The sequence below is a fragment of the Salmo trutta genome, chromosome 17 (genome assembly GCF_901001165.1).
Source record: "Salmo trutta chromosome 17, fSalTru1.1, whole genome shotgun sequence".
NCBI lineage: Eukaryota > Metazoa > Chordata > Actinopteri > Salmoniformes > Salmonidae > Salmo > Salmo trutta.
In genome coordinates, this window is record NC_042973.1 from 28713136 (window position 1) to 28735336 (window position 22201).

Below are 22201 nucleotides of genomic sequence, written 5' to 3' on the forward strand. Positions count from 1 at the left end.
AGTGTCCATGCATAATACTGACTTTAACTGAATTCAAATCAGGGGATATGAGAGAAATGCACATCCAAAGAGCACTGCCAGGATGTGGACTTGCTGCCTCTGGCCCCTATTGTGCCTCTGATCTGGAATAGAACCAAGCAAGACCATTCATCACCATAATGGTGATCTGGGGTGTGTTTACAGTATGTTGAAAGTAAACATTACACAGTTATAGATGAACATATGATAAATTGTCCACAAAAAGAATGTAGCAGCTGTAAAGGCCTCCAAATTAATTTGTAACTCATTTTGTACAGCCATTGTTTATCAAAGTAATTTGGGGTAAATTATTTTCATTTATTTTCATTGTCAGAGGGCAACAGCACATTCAATTATACAACAGAACATCACATCCCAAAGATAATTTAGTTTTTCACTGGGATGTTTATCTCTGCCACACATAGACATTGTTACTGTGTTTACGATTCTTATCAAATCCAATCAAATCAAATGTATTTATATAGCCCTTCTTACATCAGCTGATATCTCAAAGTGCTGTACAGAAACCCAGCCTAAAACCCCAAACAGCAAGTAATGCAGGTGTCAGGTCTGACAGCTCTTTGTCATGGCAATCTTCATGCGTCATAATGCCTACATCTTGATCTACCACAGACAAAACAGAAAGCAAGAGGATATAGGCAAAATGAGCTGGAATGCAGGATGATATGTCTTTTAGTCTTTTTACTACTGCTTCTGAAAAGATGTGATAAGGATCTGGCAACAGCGCATTTTAGCGGATTCAAGCGGGACTTTACTGTTATTCATTCGCTCTGCTGCAAAGGCAGATATGGGCTTGTCCTGAACATCCGGAGATGTCTCTCGCTCTCTCTACCTCTCTCTCTTCTGTCTCTCTCTTTCTCTTTCTTTCATTCCCCCTCTCTCTCTATCTGCAGGTGAGAACCACAGCCACCTCGTACCAGAAGGCACCTCTGCAGAGAGAGGCCCTCAGCGGCACAGCACAGCAGCAGCTTTTTTCCTCAATGGGTTTGGGGGTCAGCCTTTTCCCACCACGGAATCCTTTTTCGAATTCATATACGATGGCCTCTCAATGAGAGGGAGGGCTTTCTTTCTGCATTCCTCCATGTTTCTGCTCTTGCAGAGGCCGGGTGAATAAGAAATCAGCATCTCTATAAAATGCTTTTCTACTCACAATCCACTCCCCCACTCCACCAACCCCCTAGCTCCCCCTTCACCCGGTCTGTGAAGTTGGGAAACCATAGGAGGTTTATTTGAGATGCAAGTGCAATTGTGAGAACACTGGGCTTGGGAAAATTCTTCCCTGCGAGCTGAATAGACGCACCGAAGGACTCAGCGTCCCTCTGTCATTTTCAAATTGGACGTTTCAAGCCCTTTCTCAGGAACTGCTTCAACAACAGAGTTTGTTCTCTGTCAGCTGAACAAATCATGGCTGTCGTTTTTTTTTTTTTAAATAAAATTCCCAAGCTACATTATTGCCTACTTTGATTACATTTTTTTTGTGATGTAAGATTTTCTCTATTAATGTAGTTTTGGCCATTTATATCCTCTCTATTTTGGTTTTTCATTTGAATATAACAATGTAACTGCAATGGTTTTGTCTATGCAAAGGAAATGGCTGGGGAGGCAAAACAGTGTTAGAGGGCACAGATCGGATGCTTTCTGCATGGCTGTGGGACTGCTTAGCTACTGCCTTTCAGAACTGAAAGGAAATGATGCCAGTCACACACTGGTCCCCAGCAGTTTCATTCAATTCTGCACCCATTAACTCTTTATATTGGAATAAAACATCAAAGCCAGTCCCTGTCAAAGTTGTATCACAGAATGTGAGGCCAAAATAGAAAGGAGGCCAAAGTTCCCTTAAACTCGACATGGAATTGTCTTTAATAATGAGGTCCAATTTAACTGTCACTGATATGAATAATGCATTGTGGGTTGTGGTTATTGAGTTAATTTGTTGCTCTATTTTTTCAGGTTGAATTATTCATGGTTAAATTTCCATTTCAAATGTACATTTTGGTAGAACTTAGTGCCTTTACGTATCCATAAAGAAGAGCACATACTCATGTCTTGTCAAGAACCCTCTCTGATATGATAAAAATGTGTCATGCCGTATACAGTATTTGCTTTCACCCAGTCTGTAAAATTGCTCCATTTCTGCCTTTTGTGCCTGTACACAAATCACTCCATGATATCTTCTCCTGACAGCTAGTGATTTTTACAATTTCTTCCCACACTACTGAAATCACAGGAGGGAAACAGCCGGGGTACTGCTCCATGAAACTCTATCTCTGAGAAAGCCCTGATTGTACTACTAATAAAGCATGAAGACTATCTAATGATTCACTGCATGCTGTTTGTGAAAGCACTGGCTTCACAGCATAATGAGGTAATACCAACAATTTGGCTGGGAGGACCATTCATGGGATGCATGATGAAGTCTTGATAAGAGAAATGGACACTTAACACCAGGCAGGCTTTGAAAACACACACTACCATGGCCATGTGTCCCTTGGCTCATTTATAATGCCCCAGGCATATTATGTGAGAATGCATGGTGTTATTTCCCTCACTAGACACTGATTCCTCATCCCTGTACACACAAACCACTTTTAGGAACCCTATTGTCAAGCTCAGTAATGATGGCTAAACAGCTGACCGCAGATAAGGATGGGTGTGAGATAAATGCCCAGTGAAGATGCATTTAACGTTCTTAAGCTATTTATTAAAATCAATATGACATTAATTCTGCAAACAATGAACACTCTTTTTTTTCCTCTCTCAAATAGACATTCAATTGAATGTGCACAGACATGCAACACAGCTGGTTGGCTGAGAAAAACGTGAGAGGGAACTTCACTGGGATATATTCCCATGTATTTATTTTTAATATGTTGTATTTATGTATTTTGGGCATAATATTACAAGATTCTTTCATGAACCCAACAACAGCGAACTATCTCATACAAAACTTTTATCCTGACCTCTCACAAGTGTAAAATATATCTTGACATTCGCTTTAGACACATACCTGTACATGATCATTATTTAGGGTAGCGAATGCTAATAATTGTCAATAACAGAGTGATAATTAATAACACAACACAGCAGTGTTTACTCTGTTGCCTGGATTGATTGGATCAATGTGGTATAACTGACGTTGTCTCATTGCGCTGAATATCATAATCATGGAATTCTGGAAACAAAAGTCTCTAGAGATGAAGTTGACACAAATCCAATCGCACAGGGATGGGGTATTTGTTTTTCATTTTAATCTGCTTTGGTTAATTTGCTGAATTTACTCAAGCTGATTCTGGAATTTTCCTTTGCAATTCAGGCTCCATATGTAAAGAGACAAAAATATAAATTATATTCTAAGCAATAAGCACTGGCTGCCTGTCAGTCTACCTCTACTGCAGGTTGGATGGTATATCTATAGTAACCCCTTTCCCCAGCTTTTCTCCACATTCCTAGCTGCCTTCACCTGAATATGCAGAAGTACTTTCAGAAAATGAGTAGGCTGGGTTTCACACCACCTCAATAAAATACCTAAATTGCATAATGCTGGATGCTTACTACAGCCCACTGGCAGAAGAAGACAGTGTGTCAGAAATAAAGATAACAGATGGAAGATGCCAAGAAAGATTTGTGGTTACCTCAGAAATACTAATGTAGTCTAGCCAAGATAAGCTTTTCTGAAATAGTACAACATAGGGAGTACTTGTGTGTTTTGGGATATCACTTTAATTAATTCTGATGGTAAACGTGACAGCTGGGATGGCAATAGAGAAGCCAATCAAAGGTGTTGTGTTGGGGCAGAGGGGGGATTTGGTGAGTGTTTGACAGAAGAGGCCATGTGTAGAAATGAGCTGACAGGTGGTTGGCCTGATCCTGCATGTGTCAGGCTGCCAGGATGGTTTAGCCTTGGGGAGCATCAGGGAAACACTGCTGCACTAATAAAAATGGCACTGGCTGATTTTACGACTGCCCAACAATAGCATGTATATAACATAGACATATAAATGTTCTCCATCCTAGCTTTAGCACCCTCACACTACCACCAAGACAAGCACTAGGGAGTAGGATATTTTACTAGCAGCTATCTCTTTCAATGACATTAAATGTGATTTATATCATTGTCCTTCCTGTACCTCTCACAATATGAAAGCTTCCTTAACCGGTGATCACAGTAGAGAAATACTGCTCTAAAGACGAGAAAATAAAGTTTAGTAAATACTGCTGTCGTGGTAATGTTTTATGTGATGCCTGTGTTTTTCAAGAATTACACAAACTTGGTACAAACTCAACATCTAAATTAATATACCGTATTTGAATTGAATACATTTCAATTTTCTAAAATGTCCTATGAAGAATATCCTTCAAAGGATTCCTGAAATTGTAGATACAGTACATTTCAAAAAGTTGTACTGTAATATTAAGTGTAATAAATCACCACAAGGTAAGAGATTTGCCTCATTTGCCTGTCTTGACATCCAGACTTTTGAGTGACTGATTGCTCCTTTCCTCTCTGTATGTTCTAGTAGGAACATTAAAAAAATCCTCAGCATCTTATCTGGCTCTATCCCTGCCTTCCCTCTTGACATATCAGAGAGCCAGCACATCTTAGTGGCTGGCCTGTGTGCCTGAGTGAGTCATTCGCTGTGATTTTTCATTTGTATCTACTGTCATGTTTTTAACAATATCTTAACCCATAAAAAGAAATTGTGCAACACGTGCCGTAGTTAACCCCTAACAACCTCACCCCAGCAATGATGAATAGCCTGCTCATCTTTTCCCTGTCTCCACCGTAGCTTTAGGTGTTGAAGCGGAAGGACTGCCTGTATTTTATGTCTCCAACAGTTTTTTATTGTTCCCAGGAAGTTGAGGAACGGACACCCCCAGGTGCAAGCGTGTCAGCACACATGCTGAGGAGGGAGACAAAAACACACATAAAGGGAAGCTGACTGATGCAATGTTTTGCTGTTCTAAGTCATGATTCAAAGTTTGTTTCTCCAACTGTACCAGCCCTTCTCACACAACATATGTCAAAACACCTACAAATACACATAAGGTGTATTTTGATCTGCTATTTAAATCTGATTCTACTGCTTGCATCAGTTACCTGATGTGGAATAGAGTTCCATGTAGTCATGGCTCTATGTAGTACTGTGCACCTCCCATAGTCTGTTCTGGACTTGGGGACTGTGAAGAGACCTCTGGTGGCATGTCTTGTGGGGTATGCATGGGTGTCCGAGCTGTGGGCTAGTATTTTAAACAGACAGCTCTTCTCTCTTCCACTTTGAGCCATGAGAGATTGATATACATGTCATTAATGTTAGCTCTCTGTGTACTTTTAAGGGCCAGCCATGCTGCCCTGTTCTGAGCCAACTGCAATTTTCCCAAGTCCATCTTTGTGGCACCTGGGCACACTACTGAACAGTAGTCCAGGTGCGACAAGACCAGGGCCTGTAGGACCTGCCTTGTTGATAGTGTTGTTAAGAAGGCAGAGCAGCGCTTTATTGTGGACAGACTTCTCCCCATCTTAGCTACTGTTGTATCAATATGTTTGACCATGACAGTTTACAATCCAGGGTCATTCCAAGCAGTTTAGTCACCTCAACTTGCTCAATTTTCACATTATTCATTAGGAGATGTATGTGAGATTTAGGAATTAGTGAATGATTTGTCTCAAATACAACACTTTTAGTTTTGGAAATATTTAGGACTAACTTATTCCTTGCTACCCGTTGTGAAACTAACTGCAGCTCTTTGTTAAGTGTTGCAGTCATTTCAGTCGCTGTAGTAGCTGACGTGTATAGTGTTGAGTCATCCGCGTACATAGACACACTGGCCTTACTCAAAGCCAGTGGCATGTCGTTAGTAAAGATTGAAAAAACCAAGGGGCCTAAACAGCTACCCTGGATAATTCCTGCTTCTACCTGGATTATATTTGAGAGGATTCCATTGAAGAACACCGTCTATGTTCTGTTAGACAAGTAACTCTTTATCCACATTATAGCAGGGGGTGTAAAGCCATAACACATGTGTTTTTCCAGCAGCAGACTATGATCAATAATGTCAAAAGCTGCACTGAAGTCTAACAAGACGGCCCCCACAATAATTGTATCATCAATTTCTCTCAGCCAATCATCAGTCATTTGTGTAAGTGCTGTGCTTGTTGAGTGTCCTTTCCTATATGCGTGCCGAAAGTCTGTTGTCAATTTGTTTACTGTGAAATCTGATCCATCTCTACGCAGATGACACCATTCTGTATACTTCTGGCCCTTCTTTGGACACTGTGTTAACTACCCTCCAGACGAGCTTCAATACCATACAACTCTCCTTCCGTGGCCTCCAACTGCTCTTAAATACAAGTATACCTTCAACCGATCGCTGCCTGCACCTGGCTTGAGGGTAGAAGCTGTTAAGGAGCCTTTTGGACCGAGTCTTGGCGCTCCAGTACCGCTTGCCGTCCGGTAGCAGAGAGAACAGTTATGACTTGGGTGACCGTAGTCTTTGACAATTTTATGGTTCTTCCTCTGACACCACCTAGTATATAGGTCCTCGATGGCAGGAAGCTTGGCCCCAGTGATGTTCTGGGCGGGACGTATTACCCTCTGTAGTGCCTTACGGTCGGATGCTGAGCAGTTGTCATACCAGGCGGTATTGAAACCAGTCAGGATGCTCTCAATGGTGCAGGTGTAGAACTTTTTGAGAATCTGGGGACACATGCCAAATCTTTTCAGTCTCCTGAGGGGGAACAGGTGTTGTCGTGCCCTCTTCACACTTTCTTGGTGTGTTTGGACCATGATAGTTTGTTGGTGATGTGGACACTAAGGAGCTTGAAACTCTCAACCCACTACAGCCCCATCGATGTGAATGAGTGGTGTTGAGCACGACTCCAATGATGGTGTTGGAGTTGTGCTTGGCCATGCATTTGTGGGTGAACAGGGAGTACAGGAGGGGACTAAGCACGCACCCCTGAGAGGCCCCTTGTTGAGGATCCGCATGGCAGTTGTGTTGTTGCCTACACTTACCACCTGAGGGCAGCCCGTCAGGAAGACCAGGATCCAGTTGCAGAGGGAGGTGTTTTGTCCCAGGGTCCTTAGCTTAGTGATGAGCTTTGTGGGCACTATGGTGTTGAACACTGAGCTGTAGTCAATGAACAGCATTCTCACATAGGTGTTCCTTTTGTCCAGGTGGGAAAGGGCAGTGTGGAGTGCGATTGACTTTGCGTCATCTGTGTATCTGTTGGTGCGGTATGTGAACTGGAGTGGGTCTAGGGTTTCTGGGATGATGGTTTTGATTTGAGCCATGACCATCCTTTCAAAGCACTTCATGGCTACCGACATGAGTGCCACAGGCAGTAGTCATTTAGGCAGGTTACCTTAGCTTTTTTCGGCACAGGGACTATGGTGGTCTGCTTGAAACATGTAGGTATTACAGACTCGGTCAGGGAGAGGTTGAAAATGTCAGTGAAGACACTTGTCAGTTGGTCAGTATACGTCCTGGTAATCTGTCTTGCCCCGCGGCCTTGTGTATGTTGACCTGTTTAAAAGGTCTTGCTCACATCGGCTACAGAGAGCGTGAACATACAGTTGTCCGGAACAGCTGGTGCTTTCGTGCACGCTTCAGTGTTGCTTGCCTCGATACGAACATAAAAAGCATTTAGCCCTTCTAGTAGGCTCACATCACTGGGCAGCTCACGGCTGGGTTTCCCTTTGTAGTCTGTAATAGTTTGCAAGCCCTGCAACATCCGTCGAGTGTCAGAGTCGGTGTAGTAAGATTCAATCTTAGTCCTGTATTGACGCCTGAGGGCATAGCAGGATTTCTTATAAGCGTCTGGATTAGTGTCCCACTCCTTGAAAGCAGCAGCTCTACCCTTTATCTCAGTGAGGACGTTGCCTGTAATCCATGGCTTCTGGTTGGGATATGCACGTACAGTTACTGTCGGTATGATGTCGTCGGTGCACTTATTGATGAAACCGGTGACTGAGGTGGTGTACTCCTCAATGCAATTGTATGAATCCCGGAACATATTCCAGTCTGTGCTAGCAAAACAGTCCTGTAGCGTAGCATCTGTGTTTGCTATCCTACCAGAGGCAAGTAAAATCAGAGGAGTAAAGACACAAATGTTGACCATTGCTCCATGTTGTTCTACCCTCATTGTAACTTAAGATTCCTTCTTGCCATAGTATTGCCACTGTACAAAAAGTTGTGCATGCTGGGGCTTGCTTTTCTAGTCTAACATTCTGGCATATGGGTCTTTCTATAAATAATGGGGCCAATGTGTGATATTGGGATCAAACATTTCTAAATGGTTTGAAACAAAAATAAAATACATTTTCATGAGGAATAGAAGTGAATATATGCTAATCGGCCCATGACTCCACCTAAACAATAATTTAGGCCTAGGACTATACATCATTTAAGTAGGGTTCATACAGACATTGGCAAGTCAAATTCAAGGACTTTCAGGAACTTTTTCAAGCTCTTAATTGTAATTTCCAAGGACCTCAATGTTATACAATGGCATCATTGTACATATTGGGCGTAATATAGAACCCCCTACCCAACAAAAAAAAGCATGCAAAATGTGTCAAAAAGAAGGCCATTACCACTTTAACAATAATGCAGTTTTTTGGCTTTTGCCAATGCATTGATTAAAAAAAAATATTATTACATTCTAAAATATGTGAGAATAATGTGGACATTGCCTGACTGAAATAGATTGCATGTATGCATGGCGATTTTTCTGTAGCCTATGTGGCCGACACAGGCACACATAATAAAGCCATGAATAGCGGTAGCATTAATCTCACCATTTTAATCTCACCATCGCTGTTTTTACAATGAGAAAGTAACCAAAAATCTGGTTCCTTTTTTTAATGGAGGGATTTGTATGGCAAGACAAGTTGAAGCCAATATTAGATGTTGTCATGCTCATTATAGAGTCCCACAGTATGAGTCATATTACCCATAAAATATAGCGGTCAAACAAGGAAATGGTTCCTATCGTTTTTTCCATCATTAAACAGTTTTGTGTAAGCTTACCCTGTCGTGATGTTTTGATAACCATGTTTTGATAACCTTTCTAGGGCAAGGTGACTTTTATCAATATATTTGCCTGTATTTCCCCCAAAAAATGAAATGCTAATTAGCTGCTAATGTGGCTATCATAAAGAACTACACATTTCATGATGATCTGGACGAGACTGTCGAATCGAGGCAAAGGTATGAATCTCTGGATTAACTATCTATGTCACACCCTGATATGTTTCACCTGTCCTTGTGCTTGTCTCCACCCCCCTCCAGGTGTCGCCCATCTTCCCCATTGTCCCCTGGGTATTAATACATGTGTTTTCTGTCTGTCTGTGCCAGTTTGTCTTGTTTGCCTAGTCAACCAGCGGTTTTCTCTCAGCTCCTGGTTTTCCCCAGTCACTCTTTTTCTCGCCCTCCTGGTTTTGACCCTTGCCTGTCCTGTCTCTGAGCCTGCCCACCTGCCTGACCTTGAGCCTGCCTGACGCTCTGTACCGTTTAGGACTCTGCCCTGGCTATGAACTCTTGCCTGTCCCAGACCTGCCTTTTGTCTATCCCTTGGATAAATATCAGAGCTCAAACCATCTGCCTCCTGTGTCTGCATCTGGGTCTCGCCTTGTGTCATTATAATCAAATATTAGCTACATTTAGAAATGAATAAATTGGCAAAATTTCATTAAACTGGCAATTCTTTGAACTGTCTTGTGCATGTTTAAATTGACACAATACCTGTTAGCAAAGGTGTAAGCTAGAGATAACATGCAGGAGATTGCAGGGATTTATAGTCTCGCATGATGTCTACTTTGATGCTAATTAACATTTTAGAATCTGAGAGTAAATAGAGCCAAATATACTAATAAAAGTCACCTTGTCCGAGCAAAATGTATATGGTTATCAAAACATCACGCCAGGGTAAGCCCACAAGAAAATTCTCTATGGTAAAAATGAAAATAGGGAAAAGGATTTGGAACCAATTCCCTGCTTGACCGCTAGGTTTTATGGGTATTATGACATCTCCAAGGTGGGGCTCTATAACCGCACATACAACAGAATAGTGCAACACCCTTCAATTAAAGCAGCGGGAAACAAACAAAATTGGCCACACCTCTCACAAAAATGAAATCACAGATAATTATAAGGGAGCAGGAGAACTTATGAATTGGCTACAATAATTACAAGAACATTTCAAGCACCAAATGTCTGATTTTCAAGGTAGGCCTATTCCAGTACTTACATTTCTGAGCTCCAAATTCAAGTTCAAGTAGGCTACTGCGAACCCCTTGTAGTATTGTTTTAAAATTGCAGGTCTAACATGGGAGAAAAACAAATATTTGTCATGTTGTTTCATTACCAGATCATATTGTGAATAAGCCTACTAGGCTATGTAATTTGTTGTCATTATACCCTAAATAAAATAGTAGGAATAGCATTGGGTGTTGCGCACTAGTCTATCCTACACAATAGTGCACAGTAGACTTGGTGTCCAATCCAAGGCACAAAAATATATAAAAACATGAACTCATTACCCTGATACTTTCTCTGTTAAATCTAACGAGACCCTGCTGTAAATCAAGCAGACAACAACAGATGATCAGCATCAGTTTGCTTGGGATATTAGATCCAATGTGGATCCAGGCACAACTGTCTTCAGCAGTGTAACAAATGAGACACCAAAATATTCTGGACATTCCTCGATAACACCTTTTTTTTCTAGCACTTGGGCTGTTGTTGCATCGCATGCGATATCACAACAGCTGTTCATCACTTGACTGTCAATATCACGGTGTAAATATCACGGTGTAACTAATCAGCTGGACACCAAATGCGCATCCAATAAGTATTATGCATAATTATTGAAGAGCCACATTAATGACTGTATTGACTTAGGTTTTAAGTATCAAGGTAAGGTGACTCTTTTGGCTAGAAGCATTCAATTTTGCAATGCAATCATTATTTTAGATTTGTGTGCCCATGAAAAGAGTTTTCACCCTGTAACATAAGGAGACCCGAAATGTTAGGTAGTTACACTGAATTTCTGAGATCTCTATACAAAACAACTGTCTGACAGCTACATCCAGGATTATTACGGGTTTCAAGTTCATTGTCTAATTTAACTGATTAATGCTTAATATATGATATAACGACAACTTACTGCCATAAATGCAAATACAGAAAAGCAATGTTTTATGTCACACGATTTTGGACAAATCCATCGACACCAACCATGATAAAGGGTTAAACATTTTAAATTAACTTGTGAATTGTATTGAATATAGATAGCTATGACCCCCCTTATATCTTAACCCTCCTTTTGTGTTTGTTTCATGTTAATTCATTCTGTGTTCCCGGTCCAATATGACCGCTCCATTATAGCTGATTATAAATCCATAATAATCCATATATTATCACCTAATGTTGTGTTAGATCTTTTTATCAACTTAAGCTATTGTGAACATGACAAGTTTTGAACTTCTATTTGCTATTTATGGCCTGTAGGCCTCATTGACCTGAACTCATACAACTCATTTTTGAGTAAAAAAAGCATAATGTATGGATTATTTTGACTCAGATGAAACATATTGTGCTATTTATCACAGACTACTTTGTGTCAAAGTTTAACAAGGACTCTCTCCTCCTCACCAGTGTCATGATCAAAGATATGGTCAAGAGCCTCACATACAGCATATAGTTTGGTCATTGTGCTGCCACAGAATGAATTGTGAGCAAGGCCTCAAAAAAGCTTTATATATTAAAAGTTCTATATATTATTGAAGCAATGTTGCGATTGTTTGTGAGAATGCCAACAGGTGTGGTTCCTGTGGAGGAAAGATTCTATTGGGGAAAGGGTCCCGTGGGGGTTGCTATGGAAGCCAATAAGGGGAGTGAGGTGTGTGTGTGTGTGTGTGTGTGTGTGTGTGTGTGTGTGTGTGCTCAAACACACATGCATGTGGGGGTCTGGGAGAGGAATTGAGTCCATCTGATGAATGGGCATGTGCCTGAACTCAAATTTATACAGTAATTGTAGTCTCACCCATTCATTTCTAATGACCGGTAATTTTTGACCGGGAACACCACAGGCGTACATAAGTTAAATAAAACACCCAAAATGTAATGAAAATCATCAAAATGTATTTTGAGTGTTCAGATGCCCTGTGTGGACAAAGTCATGGAACCTTATGACAATCAGATTAAATTAACAATTATATTTCAGAGAGAAAAATTGTAAATCCATCCAAATCGACCGGAACACAGCAGGAGGGTTAAAGTAATGACATGAAAAAAAATTGGCTGATTATTATCAATGACTTATCAACAGCTGTAACAATTTGTCCAGTGCAGGAAATCCTCACTGGTACCCTAGTTTATAGAAAGACCCACATACAAAGGCAGTGCTCATCCCAGCTTTATGTTCTGGATTAAGAGAGCAGGTATGCTGAAACCACAAAGAGTGCCACATTCAAATTACTGCTTCCATTTTTTCCAGACACTCTCACATTTACAGGCAAAGCTTTAGTATCGTATGTGTCTGGAGCTATGAAAGTGTGATCATAAATTGCCCATTAAGCTACAGCCCCACTGGGCACAAACATCAATTCAACGTCTATTCCAGGTAGTTTCAACCTCATTTCATTGAAATGACATGGAAACAACGTTGATTCAACCAGTGTGTGCCCAGTGGGGCAGCTCTGGAGCTGAGAAGTGAAATGTAGACAACATTGGCCTGTGGATATGAGTCATTCACAGTTTTGACACAACAGCTCCATCTTGGCTTATGTCCAGCATGAAAGATTCACAGGTCTACTAATGATTAAACTATTCCTATATGTGACTATCAGTTTGGTCTGATGTCTCTTGATTCTAGTATTTGTAAATTATTATCAGTTGAATGCTACTGATTATCATCAAAAGTAAAGCCAGTATTCACCTGTTTGGAAAAAGAGATGTGGATAAGGACACTTTGAAATATTTTTTATTGATCTGACATTCAAGTTGTGCATTTCATGTGCGCCGGTGGAGGCTGGTGGGAGGAGCTATAGGAAGACGGGATCATTGTAATGGCTGGAAGGAAATCAATGGAACGGAGTCAAACGTGGTTTCCATATGTTTGATCCGTTTGATACCGTTCCATTTAAACCATTCCAGCCATCACAATGAGCCCGTCCTGCTATAGATCCTCCTACCAGCCTCCACTGATCTATGCCTGGTAGACCTGAGAAAACAAACAAACAAACAAACAATTTCTACAAACAATAACACCAAAGTACCCTCCAAACTCATCATTAAGCTCGAGACCCTGGGTCTCGACCCCGCCCTGTGCAACTGGGTCCTGGACTTTCTGACGGACCGCCCCAGGTGGTGAGGGTAGGAAACAACATCTCCACCCTGCTGATCCTCAACACTGGGGCCCCACAAGGATGCGTTCTCAGCCCTCTCCTGTACTCTCTGTTCACCCATGACTGCGTGGCCATGCACGCCTCCAACTCAATCATCAAGTTTGCAGACGACACTACAGTGGTAGGCTTGATTACCAACAACGACGAGACAGCCTACAGGGAGGAGGTGAGGGCCCTCGGAGTGTGGTGTCAGGTAAATTACCTCACACTCAACGTCAATAAAACAAAGGAGATGATCGTGGACTTCAGGAAACAGCAGAGGGAGCACCCCCCTATCCACATCGATGGGACAGTAGTGGAGAAGGTGGAAAGTTTTAAGTTCCTCGGCATATACATCACGGACAAACTGATATGGTCCACCCACACAGACAGTGTGGCGAAGAAGGCGCAACAGCACCTGTTCAACCTCAGGAGGCTGAAGAAATTTGGCTTGTCACTTAAAACACTCACAAACTTTTACAGATGGACAATCGAGAGCATCCTGTCAGGCTGTATCACCGCCTGGTACGGCAACTGCTCCGCCCACAACATTTACATTTACATTTACAACCGCAAGGCTCTCCAGAGGGTAGTGAGGTCTGCACAACGCATCACCGGGGGCAAACTACCTGCCCTCCAGGACACCTACACCACCCGATGTCACAGGAAGGCCAAAAAGATCATCAAGGAGAACAACCACCCGAGCCACTGCCTGTTCACCCCGCTATCATCCAGATGGCGAGGTCAGTACAGGTGCATCAAAGCTGGGACCGAGAGACTGAAAAACAGCTTCTATCTCAAGGCCATCAGACTGTTAAACAGCCGTCACTAACATTGAGTGGCTGCTGCCAACATACTGACTCAAATCTCTAGCCACTTTAATAATTAAAAATTGGATGTAATAAATGTATCACTAGTCACTTTAAACAATGCCACTTTATATAATGTTTACATACACTACATTACTCATCTCATATGTATATACATACTGTACTCTATACCATCTCCTGCATCTTGCCTATGCCTTTCGGCCATCGCTCATCCATATATTTATATGTACATATTCTTATTCATTCCTTTACACTTGTGTGTATAAGGTAGTTGTTCTGAAATTGTTAGGTTACTTAGAGATGACTGTTAGATATTACTGCATGGTTGGAACTAGAAGCACAAGCATTTCGCTACACTCCCATTAACATCTGCTAACCATGTGTATGTGATCATTTTTTATTTTGATTTTGATTTGATTCATAAAAGCAGATTCAACCTATAGAGTTTAACCACAGTGTGAAACCACTGCTGAATGAGAGAGAACATGACTGTTGTTTTTGCAGAACAAATGACTGTTATTTTAATGAATGTGTTTCAATGTGTATAAGCCAAATGCATGTTTCTATCAAAAGTCTCTGCTTTTCTTTCAGTTTTGTTGATAAAAGGGTGAATACCCATGAGTGTGGAGGGTGTAAGTCACTCTAGATGTAGAAGCAATAGATGTAGAAGCAGGGTCTGCCTGTGTGCATCTCTGGGTCCTTAACTCCCTCTTCATTTGATCCCTCCCTCTTTATCCCTCTCCCTCCAAACTGTATATATCCATCTAATATTTACCTCACTGTCCCTGCCTCTTTTTATTTGAGCTGTTTGCCTCTGTGATTTCAATTCAATGCCTTTAAATAATACATTTTATTTTCCCATTGTGCAGAAACTACATTGGTTGAAAATTGCCTCACTGAAACTGGGGGTTTTACTTCTTTGTCAGCCTGCTATATTGTGTCAAAGGATTTGCAGGTGCAAAAAGGAGGAATTTGTAAATTATTAGAGACAGGGCGGGGGAGGTGTGTGTGTGTGTGTGTGTGTGTGTGTGTGTGTGTGTGTGTGTGTGTGTGTGTGTGTGTGTGTGTGTGTGTGTGTGTGTGTGTGTGTGTGTATAAATAAACAATCTAATTTCAAGAGAGAGATAGATGATACCAAAACAGAGGTAAGCATGTCTGTGCAGGTTAAGGATGGAAATGTTTACCGCTTGATGCGAGAATGGAAGACTTAACAGAACTTTCAACACTTAATATTTTCTCATTAGGTGTGCGTTGGGAAAAGTTCCTTTGTTAGTCATGGTTAAATATGTGACAAGCAACTGCATGAACTGAGATGAGGGCATGTATTGTAGTAAAGAGAGTGCAAACAATATTGCTAAGAGCAGAGGCCTCATTCCTCAACAGCTCACTCAGTATCTTTTTCTGTTTTAATATATGCAAAACAGTCAACACCTTTGTTCAGTATTGATAGATGCAACTAGAGGCAAGTATGGGCAGATACTCTGAGAGTGTCTCTAGCTGTAGAAGTCTTGGCTTTGTGATCTGACAGGACTTCAGTTTCTTATCTAAAACTGCTGTGTGATGTCAAATTTCTTCAGTGTGGGCTATACTGATTAGGGTTTAATACCAGTGACCGGTATCCCGGGCCTTCCCAACCAAGCTCTTCCCCGTTTCCCGAGAAAAATATTGAGGGTCACGTGGACCAATAATATAAACATTTTATGCAGCACTAATGCAAAAAACACAAAATATGCATATACTAATAGCTGCATTCATGAACCAGACATCAACTCTGGCTGCATTCATAGCCTACATTAGACCAGTCATCAAAACGTGACAGGGCCAGTGTAATGGGCGGGCCTTAGGGGGCCTAGCCTGCCCTACCGTACCTCCTTGCCCAAATAAAATATTTCAATATTGATAATTTATTTGACCGAGACTCGTGCACACAGAAAGATGCATGAATCTCAGAAAAGGTATTAGAGCAAGCAAAACAGCACTGCTCTGTCTCAGTATGTGTAGCCCATGTATCTGATGCTGTCTGGTCAAAAAGAGTATGGCATCTCATACTCTTTTTGGCCAGACAGCATCAAATACATGGGATACTGTACAGTAAGACAGAGGGGCTCTGTTTCGCTCGCTCGGATGCTTTCTCCGGTGAAATAGTTTTGTTGAAGAAAGTTGGCGGCGGATGCTGGAATTATTTTGGACAAATGTGCAAAGGTAACCTACTTTTTGGAATAGGTGGCACCTCCAATAGACTTACAGTAAATTGAAAGGCACTTGCCCAAATTATATATTTACTCCTGTCTATACAGAAAGAAAGAAAATAATTCAAAATACTTCACCAAAGACCATGACTTAGCCACAGACTCTGCATCATTAGCCTATGCCTATTCTGGAAACACGCAATTTGGGTAGCTGGAGTGGCAATTGGCCTTGTTGATTATAGAGTTGCGGCTGCCGGTGAAATGTGTGAAGATAATATATGTCTTCAGTATAATGTAAAATGTTGAGACAAGAAGAAGGGGAGGGATGTAGCAGAGATATAGACAATTCTCTCTCCAGAATGCATGTACTCAGCTCTCCAGAATGCATGTACTCAGCTCTCTAGAATGCATGTACTCAGCTCTCCAGAGTGCATGTACTCAGCTCTCCAGAATGCATGTACTCAGCTCTCCAGAATGCGCTCAGATGTCTCCCGCCAATTCTTGCGCATTCATTGTTTAATTGTGTGAATTTTTTATCCTTTGAATGTATATTTTTATAAATTCCCCATTACATATGTCACCAGTAGTAAATGTACCATTAATCCCTGTCATTTGGTTACATACATTTCTTTTAAGGCATTTATTAATTACAGTCATTTACTGTTCTTATTCTTGGAGTGGAAATGTTTACATAATTCACAACTTGCTACACTTGTGAGAAAAAAGTTTTGGTTTAATTCATAACCATCATTTATGAGTTTAATAAATGTTTTCATTGTCTTTTGATTGGAGTGCTCCATGTGAGCAATGAGCATGTTTCTGGTTTCTCTGTCCTGTTAATGTTGAGGGAGCGTTTGCATGCCTGAGCACGCATAGAAGTACTCGGCCTGCTGCACACATATGTGGGGAAGTGCCATTTGAGGATGTCTGATTTTGATTATCTCAACTCACCACTTCCACCACTAATATCATGGCGCCAGAGAAGATGGCTGACATTTTACGCGCTCCTAACCAACTGTGTTTTTTGTTTGTTTTTTTGGGTTGTTTGTAACTTATTTGTTTACTTATTTTGTACATAATGTTGCTGCTAACGTCTCTTATGTCCCGAAAATAACTTCTGGACATCAGAACAGCGATTACTCACATGAACTGGCAGTTGATTTTTTTCCTTTAACGAGTCCGACGAGCCCGACGCGAAGGACATACTGCTTTCCCAGGAACAGGCCCAAATCCCTGTCAGTTGCGTAAAGAGAAGACAGAGAAAAGAGGGCGGAGGTCAGGCTGCTTTCGGAGAATTCGTAGACGATCGAAGAAACCCCCTCGGCCTTCCGTTCTACTAGCTAACGTGCAATCATTGGAATATAAAATTGACGACCTATGAGGATGATTAAACTACCAATGTAACTACCAATGTAATTAAAAACTGTAATATCTTATGCTTCACGGAGTCAGGGCTGAACAACGACATTAACAACATATAGCTGGCTTGTTATACGCTGTATTGGCAGGATAGAGCAGCGGCGTCTGGAAAGACAAGGTGTGGGGGACTATGTATATTTGTAAACAACAACTGTTGCACGATATCAAAAGAAGTCTCAAGGTTTTGCTCGCCTGAAGTAGAGTATCTCATAATAAGCTAAAGACCACACTATCTACCTTGAGAGTTTTCATCTGTATTATTCGTAGCTGTCAACCAGACGGAAAAAACTCTTTACTCCACACACAGAGACGTGTACAAAGCTCTCCCTCACCCTCCATTTGGCAAATCTGACCATAATTCTATCCTCCTGATTCCTGCTTACAAGAAAAAATTTAAGCAGGAACCACCAGTGACTCGGTCAATAAAAAAGTGGTCAGATGAAGCAGATGCTAAGCTACAGGACTGTTTTGCTAGCACAGAGTGGAATATGTTCCGGGATTCTTCCGATGACATTGAGGAGTACACCACAGTAGTCACTGGCTTCATCAGTAAGTGCATCAATGATGTCGTCCCCACAGTGACCATACATACATAACCCAACCAGAAGCCATGGTTTACAGGCAACATCCGCACTGACCTAAAGGCTAGAGCTGCCGCTTTCAAGGAGCGGGACTCTAACCCGGAAGCTTATAAGAAATCCCGATATGCCCTCCGACGAACCATCAAACAGGCAAAGAGTCAATACAGGACTGAGATCGAATCATACTACACCGGCTCCGACACACGGCGGGTGTGGTAGGGCTAGCAAACCATTACAGACTACAAAGGGAAGCACAGCCGAGAGCTGCCCAGTGACATGAGCCTACCAGATGAGCTAAACTACTTCTATGCTCGCTTCGATGCAAATAACACTGAAACATGCATGTGAGCACCAGCTGTCCTGGACGACTGTGTGATCACGCTCTCCGCAGCCGATGTGATTAAGACCTTTAAACATGTCAACATTCACAAGGCCGCAGGGCCAGATGGATGACCAGGACACGTACTGTGAGCATGCGCTGACCAACTGGCAAGTGTCTTCACTGACATTTTCAACCTCTCCCTGTCCGAGTCTGTAATACCAACATGTTTCAAGCAGACCACCAGATTCCCTGTGCCCAAGAACACCTGCCTAAATGACTACCGACCGTAGCACTCACGTCTGTAGCCATGAAGTGCTTTGAAAAGCTGGTCATGGCTCACATCAACACCATTATCCCAGAAACCTTAGACCCACTCCAATTTACAAAGCGCCCTAACAGATCCACAGATGATGCAATCTCTATTGCATTCCACACTGCCCTTTTCCACCTGGACAAAAGGAACACCTATGTGATAATGCTATTCATTGACTACAGCTCAGCGTTCAACACCATAGTCCCCTCAAAGCTCATCAGTAAGCTAAGGACCCTGGGACTAAACACCTCCCTCTGCAACTGGATCCTGGACTTCCTGACGGGCCGCCCCCAGGTGGTAAGGGTAGGTAACAACACATCCGCCACGCTGATCCTCAACACGGGGGCCCCTCAGGGGTGCGTGCTCAATCCCCTGCTGTACTCCCTGTTCACTCATGAATGCACGGCCAGGCACGGCTCCAACACCATCATTAAGTTTGCCGATGACACAACAGTGGTAAGCCTGATCACCGACAACAACGAGACAACCTATAGGGAGGAGGTCAGAGACCTGGCCGTGTGGTGCCAGGACAACAACCTCTCCCTCAACGTGATCAAGACAAAGGAGATGATTGTGGACTACAGGAAAAGGAGGACTGAGCACTCTCCTCGACGGGGCTGTAGTGGAGCAGTTTGAGAGCTTCAAGTTCCTTGATGTCCACATCACCAACAAACTAACATGGTCCAATCACACCAAGACAGTCGTGAAGAGGGCATGACAAAACCAATTCCCTCTCAGGAGACTGAAAAGATTTGGCATGGGTCCTCGGATCCTCAAAGGGTTCTACAGCTGCACCATTGAGAGCATCCTGACTGGTTGCAACACTGCCTGGTATGGCAACTGCTCGGCCTCTGACCGCAAGGCACTACAGAGGGTAGTGCGTACGCCCCAGTACATCACTGGGGCCAAGCTTCCTGTCATCCAGGACCTCTATACCAGGTGGTGTCAGAGGTTAAGCCCTAAAGATTGTCAAAGACTCCAGCCATCCTAGACTCCAACACATCCTAGAGTGTTCTCTCTGCTACCGCACAGCAAGCGGGACCAGAGCGCCAAGTCTAGGTCCAAGAGGCTTCTAAACAGCTTCTACCACCAAGCCATAAGACTCCTGAACATCTAATCAAATGGCTATCCAGACTATTTGCATTGTCCCCCCCCCCCCCCTTTACACTGCTGCTATTCTCTGTTATTATCATGCATAACAACTTTAATAACTCTACCTACATGTACATTTTACCTCAATTACCTCGACTAACCAGTGCCCCCCACATTTACTCTGTACCGGTACCCCCTGTATATAGTCTCGCAATTCTTATTTTACTGCTGCTCTTTAATTACTTCTTCCTTTTATTTCTTATTCTTATTCATATTTTTTCAACTGCATTTCACTGCAAGGTTGTATTTGGCGCATGTGACTAATGAAATTTGATTTGATTTGATTTAATAAACTGAGCTTCTCAGTAATTTTTTTTTCACCTCACACAGTAAGTAAACTGTTTTTTAACATCCATTGCGAATTATAATAGTTCCTCAATCCTCACAGTATTTGAAAAATCTTTCCAACACTCTCCCCCTCGATAATCATCAAGCCTCGGTGTGAAAGAGCAAAATATTATAATCTGGAAACGTCACAGAATACTTTTTCCTTGTGCAAAAACAGCTGTCTGTCCCGAGTTCACTCCTGCTGTAAATTCTGAGGGCCTGGAATAGGCTAGTTGATACAATGTTGCTTGTTCGCTAGTGACAATTGATCGGTAGAAATGTTAGGATTAATTGTAAGCTTCCCCAAACTTGAAACTCATGCACCACCTATGAAGTGATTTGTTTGACAATCAGATGAAAACACCATGACTGGTTGTGTTCATAACACATTAACACATTAAAACACAAATTAAATTTTCCGAGTTAAATTACATATTTACTAAAAAAACTATTTGAAAAATGTTTTGCATGTGGACATAGGAGGTCCCGTGAAAAAAAACCTGCCCCCCTATGGAAATCAAATGCCTGTCCAAGTCATTCGTTCTGGTGCCGGCCCTGCAACACTAGCAGTCTACCGTATTTAGCCTAGGCCTACAACTCAATGTAAAGTCCCCAATATAAAACTTCACTTTGGCTACTTCTATAAATTGCACTGCCTACTATCATGTGTAGGCGACAGACGATCTCTCACAGTCACAAATCTCCAAACTGTCTTTGTGGCACTGGCTCAAAATATAAACTGAAGCTATTCACTGTTAACTAAATGGCTGATAGGCTACAACATGGTCGTCACTAGTCATAAACCCAGACTATTTTTACTATTTCTCTTCCATAAACCTTAACACTAACCTTAGCCACGCTGCTAACCTTATGCCTAACCCTAAACTTAAATTACAAAAAAAAACAAAAAAATCATGAATATTTACGATATAGGTATGGACAATTTTGAATTTGTGTCTACAAACACGCTGGAGAAAATAGACATTTGCAACATTGTTCCAATATTTTACAATAACAAAAGCGAGTGCACAGGCTTGACTCAGATTCCTGGGGATTGGTCAACCTCGGCTCTATCCATGGTGCTGACTCTCCGCTACTAGGCCTATATTTGCTTGTATGTTTGTTTTGCGAAAAATCTGAGATGTTCCCTGTGACAAAGTCACCACAATAAGCAGATTATCATACAGTAAAAACAGCCAAAACCTTCCAAAATTCCCCTGATAGCCAAGTGCAAGGTGAGAGAAAAGGGCCAACAAGCTTGCTGATATCTTTCAGTCAAAAGTAAGCTAAAACAAATGTACACTGAACAAAAATATAAATGCAACATGCAACAATTTCAAAGATTTTACTGAGTTACAGTTCATATAAAGAAATCAGTCAATTGAAATAAATAAATAAAGTCCTAATTTATGGGAATACAGATATGGATCTGTTGAAAAAAAGGTAGGGATGTGGATCAGAAAACCAGTCGGTATCTGGTGTGATCACCATTTGCTTCATGCAGCGTGACACATCTCCTTCGTATAGAGTTGATCAGGCTGTTGATTGTGACCTGTGGAATGTTGTCCCATTCCACTTCAATGGCTGTGCAAGGTTTGTTGGATATTGGCGGAAACTGGAACATGCTGTCGTATACATTGA